At 37.5% G+C, this 5639-nt stretch overlaps 1 pseudogene; it reads right to left on the reverse strand.

Annotated features, from left to right (window-relative positions):
* Positions 1-337: 337 nt before the first annotated feature.
* On the reverse strand, positions 338-3202 carry LOC105545482 (annotated as a pseudogene).
* Between the last annotated feature and the right edge of the window lie 2437 nt (positions 3203-5639).

Here is a 5639-nt window from a genome sequence, read left to right on the forward strand (position 1 = left end):
CTCACTGTGTAAATTTCAAGGCAAGAGTTGTTTCCTGTAAAACAGATCATTGTTCTATGAGAGGATGTTTTTTACTTGTCTTAGTGCATTTCTTTTGCCTCCTCCAGTGTTGCATTATTTTGCTCTATTCTTTAATTTTGTGTGCAAACGACATGCCAGTTAAAATGAAAACTATCTCATATGCAGAAAAAAGAAAGTCTGGATTGTAAAAACCAAGAGCTAATTCTTACTAAATTACACCATCTGATTCAAGTAAAAAATGACCTAAACACTAGTGATAAAATAAAGACAAACCACATTTCATGAAGAAAGCAAAGATAAATGTCTGCTGAGTATTTTAGTTCACATGTTTTAAAATGCTGCTGCAGGTTTTGTGAGGAATTTGAGGGGAAGATTCCATAGCAAAAGGTGGTAATATGGCCTGTATTGACTTACGTGGTGACCCAACTGGGCTGCGAAACTGCAGGATGCCCAAAGAGGAATTCCACACTGGTGTTCAGAAATCCTTCATGTCCTCTCTCCCCAAGCTTCCCATCCTCTACCAGTTCGGTTTCTAGTATTTCAGCATCTTCTTTCCTGTTAAATAACTTGTCTAAGTAACTAGTGTAAATGTTTTCCTTCTCCATTCATTCACACTTCCTTACCTCACAACAAAACTAATTTGTGATAAAATAGTTCTCCCCACCACCCACAAACTGGCTGTCCCAAGAAGATTGGTACAAGACTTCTAATGGAGCCAAATTTGCCGTTCCTTTTTTCTGTTTTTCTTGGCTTACTGTCTTTCATATCAAACTTTTCATTTCTAGTTGGGACTCTGACCTATTCGAGTTATTTAATTTCTCAACAACATCAGTAGGCTCGTGTTGTGAACTAAGTTAAGTAGTTTCTACAATAAAGGAATCAAAATCAAACCCCTGATTTTTTTTCCCTTCGTTTTTCAACCAGTTGCTGAGAGGCTTCCTCAAGCGCTATCTGGGCTTTAACCAATCCATTCCTTTCACATTTTCACTTCCTTTCTTATCAGATTTTTCTCTGCTTTATTATTTCCAACTGGAAATATCTATAATAATCCTGGGCTCATAGTAATGGTTAACTTTACTCTCTCTCCAAACTAAGTTATGTAAATATGATGATGACCTGGCTTTGTAGTTACAAATATGGCTACACTTCAAATGCCTATTTGTTGTCATGATGATCTGGATGCTGCCAAAAAGGCTTAGTACAGCAATTGGATCCTCCAGATACTTTATACTTTTCCCAATGTCCATCCAAATATTTTCGGGGATCAACTTGGACTTCATCAGTGACATCAGACAGAGTTCCTGGGTCAAGCAGAATTTCATCAATATCAATTTTGTTATGCATAGACCAATCATGCACTGAAAACTAACAATCATACCTTTCCCGGTTATAAATGTGACTGTGAGTTTCATCCATAAGCAAAATATCATAAACTTCATTGTCAATATGAAAAAGATGACTTGAAATTGGCTCATCCATTGGAAAATAATATACGTTCATGTAATGATGGGACAGCACTTCTTCTGCTGTTAACCCATCTGTGGGGATAAACATCAAAATTTATTCCAGGAAACCCAGTGCTTCTCAACTAATTCCCTGAAGCAACTGAGTTATAGGTTTTTGTGGTTCAGTCATTTCATTTCTAATGTGAACTGGAATTACACTGAGAAGTTCCTGACAATCTTCCTCATGTATAACAGGACTGGATTCTAAAATCAGCTGCACCTGTTTGAGTTCAGGTGCACCTGCAAAAAGGGTTTACCAGTCAGCATTTCAGCAAGGATGTGGCCTGCAGTCCACATGTCAATGGCTTTACTATAACTATTAGGAGAAAGTAAAAGATGTGGAGATCTGTACCATTTACCTACCAGTCCTTCAGAAAGATGATCATTATGGGAATAATGAGGAGCCATGATCTCTGCAAGACCAAAGTCCCCTATCTTCAGCATCATGTCTTCAGTGTTAATGAAAAGATTAGTTGGTTTGAGATATCTGAGCAATACATTTGCAGAGTGAATATACTTAAGCCACCTTAGCAGCTGATACATGAAAAGTCTGGCATGCTCTTCCAGTAAAGTGTCCTGCTCCAGCATATTCGCCAAGTCTGTCTCCATGTAATTCTGAAAAACGTAAATACTGTTAAGTTTGGTAAGAGAGTTCACATTGTTTGTTAATTGGCTTCCACTGGTACTAGGAATTTCAAACACTTTCACAATGTTATGATGTCAAATCTTCTAATAATTTTGATTTCATGTAGAGCATTTTTGACAGTCTGGGGATCAGTAAGGACAATTTTCTTGATGGATTCTTTTATCGCAGTCATCGTCTACAGCAGAAAAAAAAAAAAACAAGCTATTGCCTCCACAATCCAAAGGTTTTAATTCATATATCCAGAGCCCAGATCAAAACCATGAATGTTCATGAGACTTTCAACTTTCTCTGCCAGTTTGAAACCCTTACTATCGAGTTTTCCTTTTGAATCGTTGAACTTGTGTAAACAAGGAAGAAAACGGACATCAAAAGGAAAGATCTTTTAAACAGGGAGAAAAAAATAATTATGCTTCCACAGCAAGATGGTTTCTTGATGTTCATTGCATTTTACAAACAGGCTTGTTCAGTTCCCCTCAGATATAAAGCTCAAAAAGCTCTACTCATACTGAGAATTTAAGAGATTGCAGTACTCATAGTTCAAGAAAGGGACAGCAACTCTGCAGACATTTAAAGAAAACACTCAAGAAGCTCCAATGAAATGAAAGTATATACTATGCACCCAGATTTACTGTGATAAATGATTTAACATTTAACAAAAATATGAATAAATATGCACACAACACAACAGGCTTCTATGAACATTCTCCTCACAGTGCAGACACATTCAATGTTGGACTGGCCCTGAGCAGCATTGTTCTAAGGTGCTGGCAAGCACTATTTCCGTTTTGCTTCTCTTCTTCCTTTGTTGCTATATATTTCATCAGGAAGCCCTGGCGGCTGTTGGTTAACAGATGTCTTTTGTTAGTGATCAGGTGGCTCCGGCTCACGACAATCGCAACCAAAGCTACTGTCCATCTTACTCTGATCCAACGGGACTTCCACTCATCAAGAGAGTGTGGGCCCATGGACAGTGGGCTCACGTCTCCAGCGGTACTGGCAGCAGCAGCTGCTTTGCCACAGTTGCTGCCATGTCAAACTCAATTTCTCTAAAAGCTTGACATATTCTTCAGTTGACAATATTGATTTGAAAAGAAAGTGAAAGTGAAATACTAAAATCCAGTGAGAGATGTAATTCTCAAATGCCTCCCATGAACCAGCAGCATCAGCGTTACCCAGGAACTCCGTAATTTAAATATTTGCACCCCATTCCAGACCTTTGAAACATGCATCTGAAGACAAGCCCCTGAAATCTGCTATCACGAGCCTTTCAAATGATTCCAGTTTGCTTGAGGTTTTGAAAATCAGTGACACATGGAGTAAAACGGAGATGTTTATGAATAGGACTCATGTAACTTAGCAAATTTTGTAGGTTAGAAGGCTCTTTGTTGTTTATCCAGTTGTTTCATTGTTTGTTTTAATTAATTAATTAATTAATTTTTCGAGACAGTCTTGCTCTGTTGCCCAGGCTGTAGTGCAGTAGCATGATCTTGGCTCACTGCAACCTCCACCTCCTGGGTTCAAGCGATTCTCCTGCCTCAGCCTCCCAAGTAGCTAGGAGTTCAGGCATGTGCCACTAGGCCTGGGTAATTTCTGTATTTTTGGTAGAGAGCAGGTTTCATCATTTTGGCCAGGCTGGTCTTGAACTCTTGATCTCAACTGATCCTCCCCCATCAGTCTTCCAAAGTGTTGGGATTACAGGCGTGAGCCACTGCGACCAGCCCACATCATGCTTAAAATGTATGATAACAATAGCACAAACTATGGATGGGAGAAAATGAAAATACAATGTTTTCAGGTCCTTATTCTGAAATTAATGGAGTATAAAATTATCAGAAGGTAAATACTGAATAACGATAGAAGCGTATTTTAAATTAGCCTGCCACCACGCACTGCTAATTTTTTATTTTTTTTATTTTCAGTAGAGATGGGGTTTCCCCATGTTGGCGAGGCTTGTCTCGAACTCCTGACCTCGGGTGATGCCCCCGCCTCGGCCTCCCAAAGTGCTGAGATTACAGGCATGAGCCACTGCACCCAGCCTGTTTATTTTAATTTAAAGATTATCTTAATATACAGGTCATCAAGGTTTAGAACCACTTGACTTTGCTAAGCAATTCAAAACGAAATGATGCAGAAATTTAAAGGACATTATTCATTTCCTAAAATAGATTAATATGTAAATAAGGTATTTGCTATGAAAACAGAAAACACTCCAGGTATTTAAATTACAATGAAATTTAAGCCAGGAGCAGTGGTGTATGCCTGTAGTCCCAGCTACTCAGGAGGCTGAAGCAAGAGGATTGTTTGAGCTCTGGAACTGGAAACCAGCCTTGGCAAAACAGCAAGACCCTGTATTTAAAAAAAAAAAAAAAAAAAATTGTGGGAGGGAGGCCAAGGTACGAGGATCATTTGAGCACCAGAGTTTGAGAACAGCCTGGTCAGCATAAAAACATACCAATTCTACAAAAAAAAAAAAAAAAAAAAAAAAAAAATTTGAATTAACAAATTAGCTGGGTGTGGTTTTCAAGAGTTGTAAATGGACTGAGATTTTAACCAACTTGCAAGCTAACAAATTTGGGTGCTAGAGTCTCATGGATATTGGTGACTAACATCCATTGGTCAGAGATGAAGAGAAGTTCATTACTCATGGAAATAACAGTTGTGAGAGTGTCAACATATTTTACTAATTCCCCAAGCCCAGGACAATGACAAGAGGATTAGATGACACCAACACCCACAGTGAATTCCATTGCAAGAGAGGAACTCAGCTCTGGGAACCCTGACATTTTATAATAGGCCCTAAACATGGCTGTCCTTTGCTCTTGAAGAATATGTATTTATTGTATGGAACAATAAACATACGTGTCCTTTGCTGTGGAGAGAGTAATTGAAGTACATGTACACGACAAATAAATTGTATCTGGAATATATATATTCAAAAACTCTTCTAATTCAACAGGAAGTAGACTAACAACTCAAAACATAGGCAAATGTTTTGAACAAACATTTCAGTAAATATACAGAAATGTAATCACGTAAGAGCATGCTTATTACTTTTAATAATCAGAAAATTACAAAGTAAATCACAATGAGTTTCTACTATGTCTGATAGAATATATAATATTTAAAAGACTGAGAGTGCTTATTTTTAACAAGAATATGGAACATATTTTTCTCACACATTGCTAGTGACCTTGTAAAACATGCAATCACTTTGGGAAAACATCTGTGAGTTTCTTATAAAGACGAATATTGTTTTTAACATGCAAATTACCTATTTAATTCTCATGTAGGTATGTTATATCTTATTTATTGACTTTTCTCTGTTACCAGAATATAAGCACTGTAACAAATATTCAAATTCAAATTCCAACTCATTGGTATCTAATACTGACTGAACAATAGAACTATATGTATATTTTTTTAAAAATATTTATGCCTCCCTTAACATACACACACACACACACACA

Source organism: Mandrillus leucophaeus, unplaced genomic scaffold, assembly GCF_000951045.1.
Source record: "Mandrillus leucophaeus isolate KB7577 unplaced genomic scaffold, Mleu.le_1.0 Scaffold33, whole genome shotgun sequence".
Classification (NCBI taxonomy): domain Eukaryota; kingdom Metazoa; phylum Chordata; class Mammalia; order Primates; family Cercopithecidae; genus Mandrillus; species Mandrillus leucophaeus.